Below are 24,743 nucleotides of genomic sequence, written 5' to 3'. Positions count from 1 at the left end.
TCTGGGAGGATCCCACATGCCGCGGAGCGGCTGGGCCCGTGAGCCATGGCCACTGAGCCTGTGCGTCTGGAGCCTGTGCTCCGTAACGGGAGAGGCCACAGCAGTGAGAGGCCCAAGTACCACACAAAAAAAATAAATAATAAAAATAATAAAATATTGGAGTAGAATTTATATAGTAAGAACGATAAAACCCTGATGAAATAAATCAAAGTTGACTAAACAGATGTACCATGTTCATGAACTGAATGATTCAATATTGTTATAAGGTCAATCCTTCCCAAACTGATTTAAAAATTTGACAATTCATAGATTCAAAGCAATCTCAATCAAAATCCAACAGAATGTTTTTGTACATATCAAAAAACTGATTGTAAAATGTTCATAAAAAGGCAAAGTATCCAAATTAGTCAAGACAATTTTTTTTTAATTTATTTATTTATTTTTATTTATTTATTTATTTTTGGCTGGGTTGGGTCTTTGTTGCTGCATGTGGGCTTCTCTCTAGTTGTGGCGAGCGGGGGCTACTCTTCGTTGCGGTGCACAGGCTTCTCGTTGTGGTGGCTTCTCTTGTTGCTGAGCATGTGCTCTAGGTGTGCGGACTTCAGTAGTTGCGGCGTGTGGGCTCAGTAGTTATGGCTCTCGGGCTCTAGCACGCAGGCTCAATAGTTGTGGCGCACGGGCTTAGTTGCTTCGTGGCATGTGGGATCTTCCCAGACCAGGGATCAAACCCGCGTCCCCTGCACTGGCAGGCAGATGCTTAACCACTGCGCCACCCAGAAAGTCCCTGGTCAATTGATTTTTGACAAAGGTACAACACAGAAAAAAGATAATCTTTTTTGAAAAATGGTGTCATAGCAACTGGACATCCATATGTATAAAAATGAACTCTGACTCATACCTCATACCTTACAGAAAAATTAAGTCCAAACATGGTTCATTTATCTCAATGTTAAAAAGTTAATGCTACAAAACGTTGAGAAGAAATCACAGGAGAAAATCTTTGTAACCTTAGGTTAGTTAAAGAGTTCTTAGATTTGACACCAGAAGTATAATCCATAAAAGTCAAAACTGATCATTTGGACTTCATCAAAATCAAAAACTTTTACTCTTGCAAAGGACACTTTTAAAAGAAAAGAATGAAGTCAAGCCAAAGACTGGGAAAATTACTTCAAGTCACATATCTCAAAATAGATAAAATATATAAAGAACTCTCAAAACTCAATAATGGAGTACAGAGATGCATACTTGAATGATAAAACTATAAAGAAACTCCCAGATGTTATCACTATAAAAGTCATGATAGGACTTCCCTGGTGGCGCAGTGGTTGAGAATCCGCCTGCCGATGCAGGGGACACGGGTTCGTGCCCCGGTCCGGGAAGATCCCACATGCCGTGGAGCGGCTAGGCCCGTGAGCCATGCGCGTCCGCTGAGCCTGCGCGTCCAGAGCATGTGCTCCACAATGGGAGAGGCCACAACAGTGAGAGGCCCGCGTACCGCAAAAAAAAAAAAAAAAAAAAAAAGTCATGATAGTGGTTACTTTACGGGAAAGGGGGAGTTGTGATTGGGAAGAGACACATGGAGGAAATTCTGGACTGGCTGGCAAAGTTCTATTTCTTGCCTTAGATACGGGATCTCATTTACAATAGTTCATTAAACAAATTCATTTATTTTGTGAATTTTCTATATCTATGTTTGATTTTACTCCCCCAAAACTTAGCTACTGATAGCCTACTGTTGAACAGAAGCCTTACTGATAACATAAAGTCAATTAACACATACTTTGTATGTTATATACATTATACACTATATTCTTACAATGAAGTAAGCTAGAGAAAAGGAAATGTTATTAAGAAAATCATGAGGAAGAGAAAATACATTGACAGTACATACATGTATTTACTGAAAAATATCTGCACAGAAGTGGACCCGTGCAGTTCAAGTCCATGTTGTTTGAGACTCAACTGTAGTTTTTGCAAAGAGGGCAATACAACAAAATCATATGGATTATTTTTAGTTAATTATGGCTGGTATTTTGAAAAACATTCACAAGTCTATATAGCTTTCTTACATTCCAAATTTTCAACAATAATCATATGTTTGATTTCTACAACCAGGAAAAAAGATTAAAAAAATCCAACAACATTTGTGCATATTCTTTGGATTGTTAGAAGACAGAAGAGATGAACATAAAATGTATAAAAAGCGAGAATGCCAATAAAGTTAGAAATCCCTGAAATATATCATTACACTGTTAAGCTAGAGTTAATAGTATCCACTGCATACCTGCTTCTTTTCTATACATCCTCAAATTTCCAAAAGTAAAGTACTTTATTATAAAAATCAGCATCATCCTGGTTGCCCTGTACCCATGCAGAACATTGCTACAATAGAGTCATCAATGTAAAACCGACAAAGGTACTTGATTTGAATCTTGTCCATTTTTATAAGCTGTCATGAAAAACTAGGAAAAGAAAACAGCACAGAGGAACTTTCACAGCAACCCTAATCATAAACTCCATAATTTCTGCTGAAAATGAATATTAGGTACATGAATACCCAAAGTACAGGACTAATACAGCTTGATAAACTACAGATCAGGCTTAAAAGATATAAATATTTGTAAAAAGTTCTTAAAGGTACTATGAGACTGCATATACAATCTTCTTCAAAGAAAAAACAAAAAATAGGCTATTAGGTTACATTTTAAAGATACCTAATCTGTCCTTCGGGGAAAATATTATTGTAATTCACCATATCCTTCCTACTAAAAGAGAAGAGTAAAAGACATTAACAATCCTATAAACAGCAAATGAGATCTAATTTGTTTCTGGTTCCACAAAAACAGATCAGAGAAGCATATCATTTATTAAGCTACTGAGGGCTGAATGTAAAAGATACATAATTTTTGTAGGTGATACCATTTTATTCAATCCTAAAACATAGATCGCCAAGAAAGCTGATGAAACTAGAATAAAAACCCAATATACTTTAAAATCTCAGACCCAAAAGGATTTTCAGAATTAAGTAACTGCTCCACATTTGCAAACCACAGTCAAATAATTGACAATAACATCAGTCAAGCCACAGAAAGAAGATGGGGGAAGGGTGCTGATAATCACAGCATATTCAGTATTACTTGAGGAATGCTCCTTGGAGGAACGGTGATGATGTCATAGTATTCCATCTTTTAAGAACCTTCAGATTTTCACAAAAAGGACATTGTTGGTCTTAAGCAACTGCTTCAATACCATAACGCCCTTTTCCCTACATGTTACTCAGAGGGTTCAGGCTTAGAAACCAGCCAACTTAGTCAAATGTTCAATTACTTTAGAGAAAGGAAAATTGTCTCTTTACACAGAATCGGCAGAGACAGATTACACTGTCTACTATGTCTTCCCTCAAAAGAAACACACATATACACAAATCACTTTACCAATAACTGAGAAATGTCATCAGTAAGATAAATTTGACATTACAGGAATTCACATCAACCTTAACTGACAGAGAACTGATTTGATGCCTGGTGCTTCAACCTACTTGTAAATATTATACATTATAATTACAAAAGTTTAAGGTTGGAAGAAATTAAGAGAGTATTTGGTTTCAAAAAGGAGTATTTGGTTTCAAAAGGTCACATGCCTTTTCTCAAAATCACAGGGCAAATTAGTGGTGGGAAATACAGAATCAATTACCTGAACCACTGTTTACTACTTCAAACTGAAATGAAGAGAAAGGTGAAAAGCAAAAATAATATTATTAAAGAAGTCACTGGGTTGTTGGGTAGGAGAGAATGCATAGGGCAGTATTATGAATATTGTTTAATTTGAGCATTGATAAAGATATGAAGATTCAATTTTTTTATAAAACAAGATATAGGTGTATAAGTAATATGTAACCATTTATATAAAAATAAAAAATATATCTGTATACACACAGGTAATCTATGGAGGGATTCATCAGAAATAGGGGTGTTTAGGAGACTTTTTTTTTTCCTATGAATCCTTTCTACCTTTCAAGTTTTTATTCCCCGAATGCATGTATTATTATTCTTTTAATTTTGAAGAGAGATACAGGTAATACTCTTTTCAAGAAAGGCCTTACAGGGACTTCCCCGGTGATCCACTGGTAAAGAATCCGCCTTGCAATGCAGGGGACGCAGGTTCGATCCCTGGTCAGGGAACTAAGATTCCACATGCCACGGGGCAACTAAGCCTGAGAGCCACAACTACTGAGCTTGCGCACCTCAACGAGAGCCTGCATGCCGCAAACTACAGAGCCCACGTGCTCTGGAGCTCACACGCCACAACTACAGAGCCCACACGCCCTGGAGCCTGCGACAGAGAAGAGAAAAAACAACTAGAGAAGAGGAAAAAACCTACATGCCACAACTAGAGAGGAGCCGGCGCACCACAATGAAATAGCCCAAGTGCCTCAAAACAAACAAACAAACAAAAAAACCCCACGTGCGGCAACTAAGACTCGATGCAGCCAAAAATAAATAAAACAAATTTTTAAAATGTATTAAAAAAAAAGGTCCTTACTTACACAACCTTATTAGTTACTCCAATTAGACTAACCATGTGAAACTTTTGTGCACCTTTCACATCTTAGATGTAACAAGTACTTAAAATCTTTATAATTAAGATTAGGGAGGGACTTCCCTGGTGGTCCAGTAGCTAAGACTCTGTGCTCCCAATGCAGGGGGCCCAGGTTTGATCCCTGGTCAGGGAACTAGATCCCACATGCCTCAACTGAAGATTCCACATGTTGCAACTAAAGATCCCACTCGCAACTAAGACCTGGCAGAGCCAAATATATAAATAAATATTTTTTAAAAATATCACAGTAAAAGAAAATTACAGACCAATATCCCTTATAAGTACAGATACAAAAATTTTCAACAAGATATACCACGAGCAAATGAGATTTATTCTAGGAATGTCAGGGTAGTATATGAAAATAAATCAGTGTACCATACCATATTAATAAGATGAAAGAAAAAACAATCATCTCAACAGAAGCAGAAAAAGCATTTGACAAAATCCAACACCCTTTCATGATAAAAACACTCAACAAACTAGGAAAAGAATGGAATTTCCTCAACCCACAGGTATCATGATAGTTAATGGTGAAAGACTGAAAACTTGCCCCCTAAAATCAGGAACAAGACAAGGATGTGGCTCTCAATACTTCTATTCAACATTGTACAGGAAGTTCAAGTCAGGGCTTGACAAGAAAAAGAAATAAATGGCATCTAGACTGGAAAAGAAGTAAAATTATCTCTTTTCACAAATGACATAATCTTATACATAGAAAATCCTAAAGAATCCACAAAAAACTATTAGAACAAATGAGTTCAGCAAAGTTTCAGGATATATCAATACACAAATATCAGTTGTACTTCTATACACTAGCAATGAATATTCCGAAAATGAAACTAACAATTCCATTTACAATGTCACTAAAATAAAACAAATATTAATAATAATATATTTTAAAAGTACTTAGGAATAAATTTAACCAAAGTGCAAGACTTAGAAAATGACAAAACATTGTTGAAAGAAATTAAAGACCTAAATAAATGGAACAACATCATGTGTTCATGGATTGGAACACATAAAATGGTAATACCACCTAAACTAATATATAGATTCAAAGTAATCCCTAACAGTTTCCAAGCTGTCATTTTGCAGAAATGAACAAGTTCTTTCTAATATTCATGTGTAACTGCAAGTGACACAGAATAACCAAAACAATCTTTAAGAATTTAGAACAAAATTGGAAGACTCACCCTGCCCAATTTCAAAGCATACTACAAAGCTACAGTAATCAAGACAGTGTGGAACTGGCATAAGGACAGGCATATATACCAACAGAAAAGAACTGAGAGTCCATATTTACAGTCAAATGTATGGGACAATAAACCCATACATATATGGTCAAATGATTTTCAGCAAAGGTGTCAAGACCATTCAGTGGGAAAAGAAGTCTTTTCAACAAAAGTTGGTGAGATAATTGGATATCCACATCCAAAAAAGAATGAATTTGTACCTCTTCTTCACACCATATATAAAATTTAAATCCAAATGGACCAAAAATGCAAAAGCTAAAACGATAAAACCCTTAGAAGGAAACATGGGTGACAACCTGCAAGACCCTGGATTAGGCAACAGTTTTTCAGATATGATTCCAAATGCACACGCAATGAAAAAATAGATAAAATGGACTTCATCAAAATTTAAAAACTTTTGTGCATCAATGGACACCTATCAAGAAGGTAAAAAGACAACCCACAGAATGGGGGAAAATATTTGCAAGCAATATATTTGATAAGGATCTAGTATCCAGAACATATAAAGAACTCTTGGGACTTCGCTGGTGGCGCAGTGGTTAAGATTCCACACTCCCAATGCAGGGGGCGCAGGTTCAATCCCTGGTCAGGGAACTAGATCCCACATGCATTCCACAACTAAGAGTTTACATGCCACAACTAAAGAGGCTGTGTGTCTCAACTAAGGAACCCACATGCCACAACCAAGACCCGGTGCAACCAAATAAATAAATATTTTTAAAAAGAACTGTTAACTGGGTTAATCCAATTAAATAACTCAATTAAAAATGGGCAAAGGATTTGAACAGACATTTCTCCAAAGAAGATACACAAATGGTCAATAAGCACATGAAAAAATTCTCAACATCACTATTAATTACAAATCAAAACTACAATGAAATACCATGCCACACCCACTAGAATGGCTATAATCAAAGAGGCAGAAAATAACAGGTGTTATGGAGGATGTTAAGAAATTGGAACCTTCACACATTGCTGGTAGGAATGCTAAATGGTACAGCCACTGTGGAAAAGTTTGGCAGTTCAAAAAGTCAAACACAGAATTACCATATGACCCCACAATTCCACTCAGCAAATCCATCTTGCATTTCCCACCCAGGATAATGGCATGGCTATTCCTTGTGCCTCCGAGGTCAGAAAACTAGATGTGACCTAAAAAGAAACGAAATTGAGTTGTTTGTAGTGAGGTGGATGGACCTAGACTCTGTCATACGGAGTGAAGTGGGTCAGAGGGAGAAGGACAGATACCGTATGCTGACATATATATGAAATCTAAAAAAAAAAAAAAAGAAAAAAAATGGTTATGAAGAACCTAGGGGCAGGACAGGAATAGAGACGCAGATGTGGAGAGTGGACTTGAGGACACAGGGAGGGGGAGGGGTGGGCTAGGATAAAGTGAGGGAGTGGCATGGACTTGTGTATACTGCCAGATGTAGAATGGATGGCTGCTGGGAGGCAGCCGCATGGCACAGGGAGATCGGCTTGGTGCTTTGTGACCACCTAGAGGGGTGGGATGGGGAGGGTGGGAGGGAGACACAGGAAGGAGGAGATATGGGGATGTGTGTATGTGTACAGCTGATTCACTTTGTTGTAAGTCAGAAACTGGCGCACCATTGTAAAGCAATTACACTCCAATAAAGATGTTTAAAAAAAAAACCCAAAAAACTAGATGTGACCTTTTAAATTTTTTCCCTTCCTCTTTTTCTCCTCTAACATCAAGCTAATACATTGGTAAACCCAACAGACTTGCATCTCCTCTATTCACTGTGGGTAGCCTAGTTCAGGCCTTAATCATATCTCACCTAGACTAATGCAATACCTCCTATCTGGACTGTTTGTAGTTTCATTCTCTCCAATTCATCTTTCTTACTGTTTCTCTAATTTTTTCATTAATATATATAAGCACAAACTAAGGCAGGAAATTCTTTTTTTTGGCCATGCTGGGCGGCATGTGAGATCTTAGCTGCTTGACCAGGGATCAAACCCATGTCCCCTTGCAGTGGAAGTGCAGATTCCTAACCACTGGACCACCAGGGTATTCCCAGGAAATTCTTAAGAAAGTCACAAAATTATTGCTCACCTTTTTATTAAATTCAAATAATAACATAACACTTAAAGAATAAAGTTCAAATGGTATATAAGGCATTCAAGAACTCCACAATCTGGCCAAATCCTTCCTTTCCAGTCTTTTCTCTTAGTGTATCTATCCCTTAATCATAGCAATGTCCAGCAAAAGCCTCCATGACACCTGAAATACTGTCTACATTCTTAACCAACCTATCCTACTATTTCCAATACAGCTTCAGAACTTCAATTTGAAATTAGTGATTCCTTTCTCTTTACTATATAAATTTTCATTTTGTATCTCTATTTTAATAAATATTTTTAATCTCGTTGTTTACATGCCTTATATTCCCAGGCGGTATCATAAGGTTCTAGAGCTCCTGCATACATAGAGCCTAACAGTTTTACACAGCCAATCAAAAAAAGAACAGTTTGTTGAATGACTATTTAAATACCCTATCATTTCATTTATTTCTAAGACTCTATGCAAGTTTAGGTAAGGGTAGATATTTTTAAACTCATTCCAATTATAAAAGCAGATAATTCATTTTTTAAAAAATAAAAATAATTTTATTAAGCATATAACAGTTATTTCCATGTAGATTTCAAAATAACTTCAAATCTATCTGCTTCCTACATATTACCCATCTTGCTTCTGGTGTCTGCCCCCTACTGGGTGAGGCTGGTCTAGAGGCTTGTGCAGACTTCTTGGTGGGAGGGGCCAGTGTCTGCCTATTGGTGGGTGGAGCTGGGTCTAGGCCCTCTGGTGGGCAGGGCCATGTCAAGGCCTGTGTCTAGAGGTGGCTGTGGGCTCAGGAAGTCTTCAGGCAGCCTGTCTGCTAAAGGGTGGGGTTGTGTTCCCACCCTGTTGGTTGTTTGGCCTGAAGCATCCCAGCACTGGACCCTACAAGCTGCTGGGTGGGGCCAGGTCTTGCTGCTAATGACCCAAGCAAGATGTCTGCCTCAAGCAAGAGTTCACAGAAGAACATTACCTGATATCTCTGCCACCAGCGTCCATGCCCCAGGGTGAGCCTCAGCCACCCCCTGCCTCCCCAGGAGACCCTCCAAGACCAGCTGGTAGGTCTGGCTCCTAGGAAATCACTACTTTTGCCCTGGGTCCTGGTGTGCACGAGACCTTGTGTGCACCCTCCAAGAGTGGAGTCTGTGTTTCCTCCAGTCCTATTGAGCTCCTGTAATCAAGCCCTAATGGCCTTCAAAGCCAAATGCTCTGGGGGCTCCTCCTCCCAATGCCGGACGCCTAGGCTTGGGAGCCTGACGTGAGGCTTAGAGCTCTCACTCCTATGGGAGAACTTCTGAAATACAATTATTCTCCAGTTTGTGGGTCGCCCAATCAGGTGGTATGGGATTTGATTATATCACAAGTGCACCCCTCCTACCAGCTGTCTCATTGTGGTTTCTTCTTAATGTCTTTGGATATAGAATACCTTTTTGGTAGGTTCCGGTCTTTTTTATTGATGGCTTGTTCAGCAGTTAGTTGTGATTTTGGTGTGCTTGGGAAAGGAGGTGAGCTCAAGGTCCTTCTACTCCACCATCTTGTCTCTCACTCCCACATATTACCCAGCTTAATTGCTTGAATTACACTGAGCACGTACTCTAAGACAAAATTTTTCTCTAAGTTAAAATTTAAATCTGTGATTACTTTCCCAAGATCAAATCTACCATTAAATTGTTTTGCTTACAAATACAGTCATGTCCCAAGGAATTACACTAATGTAAAATCTATATAATAGAATTTGCATAATTAATTTTGCAAAGGAGGGAATGGTGACTCAAATACTGTATCCTACTTTGTACAGTCAGTTCTGCTATAACATTTATTTTTAAAACAATTGTAGTACAATGTGAATTATTCATTTACTTATGTGCAATTTCATCCCTGAGAAACACTAGATGAGTGCAGCAAACTGCACCCAGCTGAACCAAGTCTATTAATTGTGTTTTCTTATTTTCTGTATTTTCAATGTTCTGGTCCTCTCAGGGCCAGTCAATTCTTAGAGACAGCAAACAACTAACCTGAGATCATATCTTTCGTATGTAAACCAATCAATCCAAAATCCATTATTTCCAACTACCTCTTTTACCTAGCTCTTACACTCCAGGCCAGTATTCCCCTGCCCTAATCACTCCAGGGCCAGGTACCAGACCCTTCCTTAGGACAGCCCCTATAGCTCAGAGACCACTGAATTATTAAAAGTAGCCAATCCTAAAACTTCTTAACCTGCCTCGCCCATTTCCTCCCACAGAAACCACAATAAAGGTTCTTGCCATATTTTCCTCCTGCTCCCTCTGCCTCCTGACCAACCTGGTGCTTCCCTGTGTGGCCTGAGATGGCTTGGTGTCCCACCTCCTCTTGGGAACTGAAACAAACTATCTTTTCAATGACAGTCATCTTCTGAACTGTTGGTCTCATCATACCTGAAAAATAGTAAAACCTACATTTTAAAACACCAAGCCATATAAGAATAAACAAAACACACACACACACCTTAAACATATATTAGCTACCTTAGTTCACTGCATGTGTTATGCATGCCCAACCACATCTGGTGTTAAAGTTTTCTATCTGATTTTAGATAACCTGTCTTTTGTCACTTCACAATAACTCCCACTAAATCAACTTCCACAACAAACCTAAGGTCTCTTTCAGTAAGTTCTGTATTTATTGTAATATTTATATATTTATTAATCATTTAACATGTGTAAAACTATGCTGTTTTTATTAGGTTCCTATCTTTTTTTATGTGACACTGAAGTTTTTGAGTGTTGGGCTCCTAACCCCATTTTTCCCATAAGCCCTGTAGTTTTCACTACATAATTAAGCATAACATGGTGATTTTTTTAGGAACACACATGTTGTGTTATAGCAGAACTGACCATACTTGTATCTGAGGTTCAGTATTATTTTCTAAGAGATATAAGCACTCTGTAAACTATATTTTCTTTCTAATAATATTGCAAATTCCTTAATCATAAGATACCAATTATATAGTTCTCTGGTATATATCAATAAATATTAATTTGCTACTGAAGCCAAATAACTGTTCTAAATACCTTCTAATAGGGTTCACTGAGGTGTAATTTACATTCAGTAAGATCCACCCATTTTAAAGGTACAGTTCTGATATATGTATATACGGTCTTGATATCACCACCACAATCAAGAATATTTCCATCACCCCCAAAAAGTTCCCAATACCCTTGGTCCAATTTTTGTCACTATAGTTTTGTCTTTTCTAGAACTTCTTATAAATGGAATCATATGGCCTTTGGTGGCTGGCTTTTTTCATTGAGTATAATGCCTTTCAGATTCATCGACGTTATTGCTGAGTAGCATTCAAGTGTATGGATATAATACAATTTGTTTATCCATTCTTCAGTTGATGTTCACTTGAGTTTTTCCATTTTCTGGCTAATATGAATAAAGCTGTTATGAACATTATTTGTATGTGTCATTGTTAGCACATGTGTTTGCATTTATCTTAGGTAAATTCCTAGGATAGGGATTGCTGGTAAACATACATTTAACTTTCTAAGTACGAACTGGCCACAACATTTTGCTTTCCCACCAGCAATATGTGTTGTTAACATCCTCACCAACACTTGGAGTTTGTTGGTCAGTCTCTTTTCATTTTAATATGAACTAAATAAACATTTTTTACTTTTCCATATAATTAATCTGATAAACCACTGAAATTAATTAGATGTCAAAGACTGCTAAAATGGCATCAAAGATACAAAAAGTAATCAACCTACAATAATTTAAAACTTAACCCTACTCCAGGGTTACAGAAATAGAATTTGGAACTGCAAGAAACCATGGAAGTAAAGCCTATACTTTTAGCTGAGGAAACAAAGACAAGAAGTAAAATTACTCAGACAATAATAATAATAGGGACTTCCCTGGTGCTCCAGTAGTTAAGACTCTGCGCTCCCGATGCAGGGGGCCCAGGTTTTATCCCTTGTCAGAGAACCAGATCCCGCATGCCACAACTAAAGAGCCTGCATGCTGCAATGAAGATCCCGCGTGCCGCAACTAAGACCCGGCACAGCCAAATAAATATTTTAAAAAAGAATGTATGAGAAATAAGAATGTATACTGATTCACATTTCTGGAAAGCAATGCAGGACAAAGTATCAAGAACCTGCAACGAAGACCCAACATAGCACACACACACAAAAAAAGAACCTTAAAAATATTCCTGCCCTTTGACTCAATTCTACCTCTGGGAATTAAAGAAATAATCATAACAAATATGTTCATAACACCATTTAATGATCTAAAGGTCTATCACTAGAGAGGTGACTAAATGAATCCATTTGATGAACTTCTTTAAAGCCATTTAAAAATTTTCATTTTCCAAGAATATCAATGGCATGGGGATGTTGCCACAATAAAAGCTTTAATAACAGGTTGACTATATTGTATAAATGCAATTTTGAAAAAAAAATAAGTAATGTGCCTTAAGCACATTATTGTGCCTTAAGCACTATACTAAGTATATTACATCCATTATTTAATTTATCCTCTTAAAGGCACTAAGTAGCTCCTAAGTAGAGACGTTATGAAAATTAAGATTTTACATATAATATACTTAGCAAAGTACCTGGCACAAAGCAAACAATAATGTTTACTTTTACTATCCCCACATTAAAGATGTGAAACTCAAGATTCAGAGAAATTAAGTGATTTGCTAAAATCACACTGCCAATAAGTGGTAGAACAGAAATCTGAACTCAGGAGGTTTAATCTAGAATCCCCATTCTTAACTACTACCCTATATACTGCCTACATATTAAAGATACAGAGAAGCAATAGTAAAGGGAAAATTCACAAACAGTAATATTTCTAGGTGGTAAAAAAATCAGGTTTTTATCTTCCAAATGGTCTACATCTATACACGAATTACTTTTTTAAAAAATTTATTTATTTATTTATTTTTGGCTGTGTTGGGTCTTTGTTACTGTGCACAGGCTTTCTCTAGTTGTGGTGAGCAGGGGCTACTCTTCATTGCGATGTGCCGGCTTCTCATTGCAGTGGCTTCTCTTGTTGAGGAGCACAGGCTCTAGGCGCACGGGCTTCAGTAGTTGTGGCTCGCGGGCTTAGTTGCTCCACGGCATGTGGGATCTTCCCAGACCAGGGCTCAAACCCGTGTCCCCTGCATTGGCAGGCGGATTCTTAACCACTGCGCCACCAGGGAAGTCCCTATACATGAATTACTTTTAAAACTACTTTTCTTCCAGAGAACTTTAAAATATCAGTCACACAAATGCCAATATTACAATACCTAGAAGTTTAAAAATCTGCAACAAAAGCTTAGTCTTGTTAGTTCAGTATCACAGTACTTTCAAGAGCGGCAATATATTTTCTGATAAAGAGGAACCACTGATCTAAGCTCAACAATAAAAATCTAACAACTTGAGAATAGTTTTTAACTTATTTAAGAACTATTCATCAGACCTCTTTTGTTTTCCAAGAAAATTTTAAAATAATTAAAATACCCAATATGCCCAAATATATAAAGCCAAACTGTGGTGATTTATCAGCTCATCATCAAATGTGATGGGGAAATAAAGAAAAAACACTTCCCTTCCGGTATAGCTATTCCCATTGCAGATCTACAGTAATTTGGGTAACTGTAGTTTAGATAAGCCAGGAATAGTTCCTTTGTTACCAAAAGGAAGGAAATATTTAACTTCAATATTGAAAACAGATTACTTTTAAATTGTTATTTTAGACTTAGATTAGCCCTTTGTGCCTTCTTTTCACTAGTCTTTCTCCAGGATCTATTCTTGGTTCTGTCATTCTCCAAAGGAGAACTGTCCTAATATACTTGCCTTGTGGCTTTCTAGACTGCAGAATCTTTCCACATTCTTTTATTAGCTCTAATGATTAAGAGTCAAACTCTTATTTACTTTCTTTTTTATTACCAGTTAACTCAAGAGACTACAACTGTGATGAAGCCCTGAAAAAGTTATGTTATTAGGAACAAAAGAATGAGCAAGCTTATTTATTCACTACATAGAAAGTTCAAAGGTACTATTAACACCATGTGTTTGACATCTCCACTTGAATAACTCAAAGACACTTCTAACTCAACATAATCTAATCTCTTAGATTAGATAACATAATCAATCAACAGCATAATCAATCTTCTTTCTGTGCGTCAAATATAAAATAAAATGAACCAATCTAATGTATCCAACTGGGCAATTCAGAAACCTAAGAGTTATTTTTTGACACTTCCCTTTCCTTCACTCATAACCCAATCCATCATCATGTCTTGCAGTTTTGTCCTTTTATATCTTTCTGAAATCGGTCCACTTTCCTCCATCTCCACAATCACCTACTTATTCTATCCAGGCTATTACTTTACCTTACCCGGGCTACTTATTATAACAAACTCCTAAAGGGTGCCACTGCATCCACTCTCGGCCCCCCTCCAATTCATTTCATCTACTACAACCAGAATGACCTTTCAAAACGCAAATCTGATTATGTCATTCCCTCTCTTTAAGTGCTCGATGCTTTTACACTTTACTTTGGTTGAAACAAAAATCCTTACCATGACATTCAAGAAACTGAATGGTCTGACACTACCTACCTCTTTTAGCCTCATCTCCTTCCAACCTCCAGGGCTCTGACATGAGCCTCTCAGTTTATCACTATGCTCCTCTTTCTACAGAGCTCTGAACACACAGTGACTAAAAACACAGGTTCTGAAATCATATTATTTAAGTCCCCAAACTGGATCTGCCAACATACTTGCTGACCTCAGCTTTCCCATCTCTAAAGTAGGGGAAATGATAATACCTACGTCATGGGGATTTTGTGAGGTCTGAATGAAATATGTGTAGAAAACACAGTGCTCAAAATTATTAAGTACACTTCATGCCAAACTCCTCTCCATTTCAATTTCTGCTTGTCATCTCCACTGGGAAACTTTTCCCAACCCAGTTCTTCTTCCAGGCAAAATTAATTGGTTTTCTCTGTGAGTGATACCTCCATTAAATTTGCTTACACTCAATTAGCACTTACATCATCTCACTGTACTGAATTATTTGTTTACATATCTATCTCACCTAACCACTAGGTGAGTTCCTTAAAGGAAGAAGCTACCTTATTTATCTTTGAATCTTACGTACCTAAAAATGTCTCTCATAGGGCTTCCCTGGTGGTGCAGTGGTTAAGAATCCGCCTGCCAAGGCAGGGGACACAGGTTCGAGCCCTGGTCTGGGAAGACCCCACATGACGCAGAGCAACTAAGCCCATGCGCCACAACTACCGGGCCTGAGCTCTAGAGCCCGCGTGCCACAACTACTGAAGCCTGTGTGCCTAGAGCCTGTGCACCTAGGCACCATGCTCCGCAACAAGAGAAGTTACAACAATGAGAAGCCCGTACACCGCAACAAAGAGGAGGCCCCTCTTGCTGCAAATAGAGAAAGCCTGCACACAGCAACAAAGCCCACATACAGCCAAAAATAAATAAATAGATTTATTTTTTTAAAAAAAGACATACCATGCAAACACTGTTAAGAGTACCAGGGTAGCCTTAGGTATACACCCAAAAGAATTGAAAGCAGGGGCTCAAAGATACACATACCAATGTTGGAAACAGCATTATTCACAATAGCAAAAAGGTGGAAACAACCCAAATGTCTATCAACAGATGAACGGATAAACATGTGATATATACATACAATGAAATATAATTCAGGCTTTTAAAAGGAAATTCTGAGACATACAACAACATGAATGAGCCATGAAAACATTATGCTAAGTGAAATAAGCCAAACACAAAAGGACAAATACTGTATGATTCAATTTATATGAGGTACCTAGAATATGCAAATTCAGAGACAAAAAGTAGAATAGAGATTACCAGAAGCTGGGGGAGGGGGAATGGGAGTTACTTTTTAATGGATACATAGCTTCTGTTTGGGATGATAAAGTTCTGGATATGAATAGTGGCTCTGGTTGCACAACACTGTGAGTGTACTTAATGCTACTGAATTGTACACTTAAAAATGGTTAAAATGGTACATTTTGTGTTATGCATATGTTAACACAATCTTCAAAAAATGTTTAAAGATTGCTGGAGTAGCCATATTACCAAAGGACCTTCCAGAAAAGGAAAATTACCAAAGGAAAAAAGGGGTATTTCACAATGAGAAAAGGACAATTCATCAAGAATATACAACAATCCTAAATGGGTATGCACCTAATAACAAAGGTTCAAAATACATGAAGCAAAACTGAAAAGAAAAATAGAGAAATGAATAACTATAGTTGACATTTCAACATTCCTCTCTATAACTGAGAGAACAAGTACAGAAAAGCAACAGGTGTACAGAAACTTAACACTCAAAATAATTTGACCTAATTCACATTTAAAAAGCACACCATCAATAAATGCAGGATACATATTCTTCTTAAGCTTTATGGACCATTAACCAATCTAGACTATACACTGGGCCATAAACAAACAAGTTTCAGTAAATATAAAAGAATTAAATTCACACAAAGTGTGTTCTCTGACCACACAGAATTAAATTAAAAATTAAATTAGGAACATTGCTGCATATCTGTATATTAAACAACATATTTCTAAATGACACAATTAATCAAAGAGCAGGACACAAAGGAAATTAGAAAATAAATATTCTGAACTGAATAAAAGTGAAAACATGATATATCAAACTCTGGTTCACAGCTAAAGAAGTACTTAAAGGGAAATTTTATAACATTAAATCCTTATATTAGAAAACAAGAGGGTACTTCCCTGGCAGCCCAGTGGTTAAGACCCCTCACTGCCAATGCAGAGGACGTGGGTTCGATCCCTGGTCAGGGAACTAAGATCCCACGTGCTGTGCAGTGCAGCCAAAATATAAAAGAAAAAAAAAAGGAAAAAAGATTTGAAATCAGTAACGCAAGCTTCCAACTTAAACAAGAAAAGAGCAAATTAAACACAAACATAAAGAAGGTAGGGCTTCCCTGGTGGCGCAGGGGTTGGGAGTCCGCCTGCTGATGCAGGGGATGCGGGTTCGTGCCCCGGTCTGGGAAGATCCCACATGCTGCGGAGGGGTTAGGCCCGTGAGCCATGGCCACTGAGTCTGCACCTCCGGAGCCTGTGCTCCGCAACGGGAGAGACCACAATAGTGGGAGGCCCGCGTACCGCAAAAAACAAAAAAAAAAAAACAAAAACAAAACAAAAAAAAGAAGGTAATAACAGGGATTTTTCCCTGGTGGCGCAGTGGTTAAGAATCCACCTGCCAATGCAGGAGATACAGGTTCAAGCCCTGGTCTGGGAAGATCCCACATGCCATGGAGCAACTAAGCCCATGTGTCACAACTACTGAGCCCGTGTGCCACAACGACTGAAGCCCGTGAGCCCTAGATCCCGTGCTCTGCAACAAGAGAAGCCAGCGCAATGAGAAGCCTGCACACCACAACGAAGAGTGGCTCCCGCTCGCTGCAACTACAGAAAACCCGCGCAGCAACGAAGACCCAATGCAGCCCAAAATAAATAAATAAATTTATTTTTTTAAAAGGTAATAACAGGGCTTCCTTGGTGGCGCAGTGGTTGAGAGTCCACCTGCCGATGCAGGGGACACGGGTTCGTGCCCCGGTCTGGGAAGATCCCACGTGCCACGGAGCGGCTGGGCCCATGAGCCATGGCCGCTGAGCCTGCGCGTCCGGAGCCTGTGCTCCGCAACGGGAGAGGCCACAACAGTGAGAGGCCCGTGTACCGCAAAAAAAAAAAAGGTAATAACAGTAAAAACCAATAAAATTAAAAACTGAAGAAACCAAAAGAGAAAAATCAACTTCTAGTTCTTTGAAAAAACAGAGAAATCTCTCTAGCCTGACGGATACAGAAAAAAAGAGAGAAATGACACAAATTACCAGTATCAGCAACTAAAGAGAGGATATCACTACAGACCCTAAAGATGTTAAAAGAATAAGGGAATATTATGAATAATTTTTACCAGTTAATTTGATAACTTAGGTGAAACAGACTTAAAGTCTATTAAAATAAAGTCCTTAAAAAGCACAAACTGATTCAAAGTTAACTCAAGAATAAACAGATAATCTAAATAGCTCCGTTTCTATTAAATAAACTGACTTCACAGTTAAAAGCTTTGCAACAAAGAACATACCAGGCCTAGATGGTTTCACTGGCAAATTCTACCAAATACTTAAGAAATAACACCACCAAATACTTAAGAAATAACACCAGTTCTACTAAGTTCTTCCAGCATTTAAGCACTTACTAACTTAGGAAGTCAACAATACCATGATACCAAAACCAGATATGAATAAGAAAACTACAGACCAATATCCTATAGGGATATAAATGCAAAAATTCTGAAAAAAATATTAGCAACTAGAACCCTGCAATTTATGAAAATAATAAATCATGACCAAGTGGAATTCATTCCAGGAGTGAAAATCAATCAATGTAATTCACTATATTAGACTAAAAAAGCATAACCATATGATCTCAGTAGAAGCAAAAAACAAATAAAAAACTGACAGGGTTCAATTCATTCGTGACAAAAACTTTCAATAAACTGAAAACAGAAGGAACTTCCTTAACCTAGTAAAGAATACCTGTAAGTACCCTACAATTAATATCATATGTAATGATGAAAAACTAAATATTTTCCCCATAAGATGGAGAACAAGGCAAGGATATCCACTCTCACCAGACCTATTCGACTGTATTGAAAGACCTAGCCAGGGCAATAAGACCAAAAAAAGGAAAAGGCATTAAGACTGGAAAGGAGAAATAAAATTGTCTTTATTCATAAATGATTGTCTACATAGAAAATCCCAAATAATCTACAAAACAGCTTCTAGAATAAGTGAATTTACCAGAGTTGCAGAATACAAAGTCAATATGCAAAAACCAGTTGTATTTTTACATATTAGTAATGAAATTAAAATTTGGGGGAAAAAAGTAACATTTACAATAACATCAAACATTAAATACTTAGGGATAAATCTAACAAATACATGCAAGATTGTAGGCTGGTAACTACAAAACACTGACAGAAATCACAGATGACCCAAACAAATGGAGAGATATACCTTATTTACAGATTGCGAGACCCAATACTGTTAACATGTCAATGCTCCCAAAATGAGCCAACGATTCAACACAATCTCAAAAGACCAGTAGTCTTTTTTGTAGAAACTGATTCTAAAACTTACATTAAAAAGCAAAGCACCTAGGATAAACAAAACAATTCTGAATAAAATAAAGTTGGAAATCTCACTCCGACTGAACTATACTATAGTACTCAGAATGTACTATAAAACTACAGTAATCAAGATAGTGTGATCAAGACAGTGTGATACTGGTCTAAGAATAGAAACAAATTAATGAAACAGATAGAGACCAGAAGTAGACCCATACATATATGGTCAACTGTTTTTCGACAAAGGTGCAAAGATAATTCAATGAGGAAAGGACAGTAAATGTTATGAAATATATATGTTTTAACTCACTTACCTCACCCTTAAACAAAAACTCAGTCAAAACAAATAACAGACCTAAATGTAAAACCTAAAATTTTAAAACTTCTAAAAGAAAGTACAGGACAAAAATTTTTTGTGGGACTTCCCTGGTGATGCAGTGGTTAAGAATCCACCTGCCAATGCAGGGGACACGGGTTCGATCCCTGGTCCAGGAAGATCCCACATGCCGCGAAGCAACTAAGCCCGTGCACCACAACTACTGAAGCCCACGCACCTAAAGCCCGCACTCAAGAAGAGAACAAAGAAGCCACCTCAATGAGAAGCCCGCGCATCACAACGAAGAGAAGAGTAGCCCCTACTCTCTGCAACTAGAGAAAGTCCATGAGCAGCAACAAAGACCCAACTCAGCCAAAAATAAATAAATAAAATACATAAAAAAAATTTTGTGACCTTAGTTTATGGAAAAATTTCTTAGATATAAAACCAAAAGCACAACCCATAAAAGAAACTGATGAAGTAGACTTCATCAAAATTGAAAACTTCTGCTCTTTAAAAGATACTGTTAAGAAAACAAAAAACCAAGCCACAGACTGAGAGATAATACTGGCAAAACATGTATCTACCTAATAAAAGGCTTATATACAAATAAATAATTCATGACTAAATAATAACAAACAATCATAACTAAATAATAACAAACAGCCCAATTTTAAAATGGAGACGGGCAAATAATTTGAACAGACACTTAGCTGAAGAAAAGTATAGATGGCAAGTAAGCACATGAAGAGACATCAAGGAAATGCAAACCAAATCACATGAATCTCCTCCCCATTTAAGGGATGGGCTAGACTTAGTGACTCACTTCCCAAGAACAGAGTAGGAAAAGGGAATATTAGTAACTTTACAGTGGTGAAACCTGGCAAACACTACATTAACCAAGCGAGGAAGGCTAACGTCATTAGTGTTGTCATGTGGCTATCTTGTACCTCCAGATATGACGTGATAAGAAAGGCACTAAGGGACTTCCCTGGCGGTCTACTGGTTAAGACTCCGTGCTTCCACTACACGGGGTGCAGTCCGATAAGATCCCACATGCCGCACAGCAAGGCCAAAAAAAAAAATAAAAGCACTACACCTCTACAGTATTCTTCCCCAAAACCCATCATTTCAGGCTAATCATGAGAAAAACACCAGACAAACCTAGACTGGCGGACATTCTTCCAAACAAGAAGGACATACAGGACTGAGAAACTATCATATTCCAGAGGAGACTGTGACAGAAAGAGAACATTAATGGAAAAACTGGTGAAATCCAAATAAAGTCTGTGAGTTAATAAGTAATATGCTCATATCAGTTTCTTTCTTTCTTTTTTTAAATTGAGGTATAGTTGATTTACAATGTTGTGTTACTTCACGGTGTACACCAAAGGGATTCAGTTATACATATATATACATATTCTTTCCCATTATGGTTTATTACAGGATATTGGATATAGTTCCCTGTGCTATACAGTAAGACCTTGCTGTTTCATGTCAGTTTTCTTAGTTTTGACAAAAGTACTATTAAACACACAGTCTCAGGATATTTATTAATTATAAAGGGGAAAATCATAGTAGAGAAATCCAACAGATACCACCTTAAGCAAAAAAACCACGTTACCATCAACAGTAAAACATACCAACATCATGTATCATATCCCTGATATGATGCACTGAGAAGGCCACAATACACTCTGCAATATTCTTGGCAAAAACATATCCTCAGTCTAATCATGAGAAAACACCAAAGAAGCCCCAAAGAAGCCCCAAATTTTTGTTAGTGTTGTAACTTTTTTTTTTTTTTTGCGGTACACGGGCCTCTCACCGCTGTGGCTTCTCCCGTTGCGGAGCACAGGCTCCAGACGCGCAGGCTCAGCGGCCATGGCTCACGGGCCCAGCCACTCCGCGGCATGTGGGATCCTCCCGGACTGGGGCACGAACCCGTGTCCCCTGCATCGGCAGGCAGACTCCCAACCACTGCGCCACCAGGGAAGCCCCAGTTGTAACGTACTTTAATTCAATGTGTGTATTTTAATTTTTTGGCCATGCCACGCAGCATGTGGGATCTCAGTTCCCCGACCAGGGATCAAACCCCTGCCCCCTGCAATGGAAGCACAGAGTCGTAACCACTGGACCACCAGAGAAGTCCCCAAAGAAGCCCAAATTGAGAGGCATTTTAAAAGTAACTGACCAGTACTCATTAAACATGGCAAGGTTAAAAAAAAAAAATCAAGGTCATGAATGACAAGGAAAGACTGAGGTTCCACCAACAGACTGGAGGAGAACAAGGACTTACAACAAACTGCAGAGTGCAGTCCTGGAACAGAAAAGGGTTATTAGTGAAAAAATGTAAAATTCAAAGGAGGGCTGATGTTAAGATCACAGGATTATAACAATGTTGATTTCTTTGTCTTGGTAATTATTTTATAGTTACGAAAGATTAGGGAAAGCTAGATGAAGGGCATACCTGAACACTCTACTAACTTTGTAACTTTTCTGTAAGACAAAAATTATTACAAAAATTTAAAAAATACATTACATGTCAATTATATCTCAATAAAACTGAGAAAAAATTACAAAAAATTCCTGGCCATCATCAAAACATCTACAAACAATAAATGCTAGAGAGGGTGTAGAGAAAAGGGAACCCTCCTACACCGTTGGTGGGAATGTAAATTGGTACAACCATTAGGGAGAATGGTATGGAGGTTCCTTAAAATACTAAATACAAAACTACCATATGATCCAGTAATCCTACTCTTGGACATATATCCAGAGAAAACCATACTTTGAAAAGATACATGCACTCCAATGTTCACTGCAGCACTATTTACAATAGCCAAGACATGGAAGCAACCTAAATGTCCATCGACAGAGGAGTGGATAAAGAAGATGTGGTACATATATACAATAGAATATTACTCAGCCTTAACAAAGAACAAAATAATGCCATTTGCAGCAACATGGGTGGACTCAGAGATTGTCACACTGAGTGAAGTATAAGTCAGATAGAGAAAGACAAATATCATATGATACTGCTTATATGTGGAATCTAAAAATGGTACAAATGAACTTATTTACAAAACAGAAACAGAGTCACAGATGTAGAAAACAAACTTATGGTTACCAGGGCGGAAGGGGGGGGATAAATTGGGAGGTTAGGATTGACATATACACACTACTACATATAAAATAGATAACTAATAAGGAGCTATTGCATAGCAAAGGGAACTCTACTCAATACTCTGTAATGCCCTAAATGGGAAAAGAATCTAAAAAAGAGTGGATATATGTATATGTATAATTGATTCACTCTTCTGTACACCTGAAACTAACACAACATTGTAAATCAACTATACTCCAATAAAAATTAAAAAAAAAAAGAATTCCTGACTCTAGTAAAATCACCAAACTTATAAGCCCTTACCCAATAGCTATGTATTAAAATGATATTCCAGCATTTACTTTATAAATAATCCTATGGAAGAAATATTAAATTTTCACAATACCTATTCCTTTGTAGTTAATGAATTTTTATGGTATGCCAGAATATTAGCAAACTGAGAAATGCATTTTATTCTAAGCAATTATTGTAATACTTCTTTAAGTAAAAGGACGATTACCAAAAAAGAGGGGCAAAATATCCTTTAAAATGTGTAAAACTTTAGGGGGAGATATGTCAGTTTTGACCATACATTAAAAGATATAATTATCTTAGCAAATCATTAACAGTAAGGTATAATAATGCTCCAAGTGCCAATATCCAAATATATACAATAACTCATGTGGGAAGAGGAAGGTCATGTAGATAAAGCATTCTTATTTGTCAAGCTTGAACCAACTTGCTTTCATTTGACACAACTAGACAACATGAAAACCAACCAGAAGGGCTTCCTTTGTGGTGCAGTGCTTAAGAATCCTCCTGCTAATGCAGGGGACACAGGTTCGAGCCCTGGTCCGGGAAGATTCCACATGCCACAGAGCAACTAAGCCCGTGTGCCACAACTACTGAGCCTGCAAGCCACAACTACTGAAGCCTGAGCTCTAGAGCCCACAAGCCACAACTACTGAGCCCGCAAGCCACAACTACTGAAGCCCGCACACCTAGAGCCCATGCTCCGCAACAAGAGAAGCCACCACAGTGAGAAGCCCATACACCCCAACGAAGAGTAGCCCCCACTTGCTGCAACTAGAGAAAGCCCACGCACAGCAACAAAGAGCCAACACAGTCAAAAATAAATAAATAAATAACTTAATTTAAAAAAACCAACCAGTAAACCAAATTCATTCAATATTTACTAGGCCGCTACCAAGTCCCAGGCCCAGTCCTAGATGTGGGAATTCAGAAATGATTAAGTGGGAAGGCAAATATACGAACAACTGAAATTTCACTTAACAAATATTTATTAAATAATAGAAGACAAGTAAAAGATCACCCTACTTTGAAGAAGCATACCCCTTTTAGAAAATCAATGAGTTCAAATCTGCCTCTCTAAAGTACCAAACAAGGTACTAAATTTAATTACAAAGAGGGAAATTAAAATCTTGAATCATTTTTAAAAATTTTACTCAACATAGTATTTTTTTTTTTTTTTTGCGGTACGCGGGCCTCTCACTGTTGTAGCCTCTCCCATTGCGGAGCACAGGCTCCGGACACACAGGCTCCGCGGCCATGGCTCATGGGCCCAGCCACTTCACGGCATGTGGGATCTTCCCGGACCGGGGCACAAATCCGTGTCCCCTGCATCGGCAGGCGGACTCTCAACCACTGCGCCACCAGGGAAACCCTCAGCTTTTTTTAAAAACTGAAGTTTACTTGACTAAACAAACAAATAACATGACAAAAGAACATAAGGAAATTTTTGGAGGTGATGGATACTCTGGTTGTGGTGATGGTATCACAGGTGTATGCTTATGTCCAAATTCATCAAAATGTATACACTAAATATGTGAAATTATTTATATATCAATTACACCTCAATAAAGCTAAAAAAAAGTGAATATCATGGATACTTTCAGTGTATTTTACTACAGCACTTATCTTAGTATCCTACCTTTATTTTCACCTGCTTATTTTTATTGTCTATTTAATGTATTATATGTTTTTATGTTAGTCACCTGAAATCAAGTAATTTGATATGCATAACTTCAAATGTTGTGCTTTTTTTCATGCACAAAATCAAACGAACATCTTTCAATGCCAAGTCAGAGGACAATATTCAAATATTTGAAGTGAGAAAAGCCCCCAAATTACTTTATCTGCATTAAAATTTATAATTGTACACAAT

General features: G+C 37.7%; 1 protein-coding gene across 4 annotated transcripts in view; it reads right to left on the bottom strand.

Annotated features, from left to right (window-relative positions):
• Positions 1 to 24,743, bottom strand: part of TAOK1 (TAO kinase 1) — a 145,748-nt gene that overhangs the window by 101,108 nt on the left and 19,897 nt on the right. The window contains exon 2 of one of the 4 annotated variants that reach the window (XM_024734691.1): positions 10,240 to 10,352. The exons of the other annotated variants lie outside the window; for them this stretch is intronic. The gene's annotated coding sequence lies outside the window, so the exon portion shown is untranslated. The remainder of the gene's footprint in view (positions 1 to 10,239; positions 10,353 to 24,743) is intronic. 4 annotated transcript variants of the gene reach the window in all.

Source organism: Neophocaena asiaeorientalis, unplaced genomic scaffold (genome assembly GCF_003031525.2).
Source record: "Neophocaena asiaeorientalis asiaeorientalis breed wild unplaced genomic scaffold, Neophocaena_asiaeorientalis_V1.1 scaffold129, whole genome shotgun sequence".
NCBI classification, from domain to species: Eukaryota; Metazoa; Chordata; class Mammalia; order Artiodactyla; family Phocoenidae; genus Neophocaena; species Neophocaena asiaeorientalis.
The sequence above is the reverse complement of the archived record's forward strand: the minus strand, read 5'-3'. Positions and strand labels throughout refer to the sequence as shown.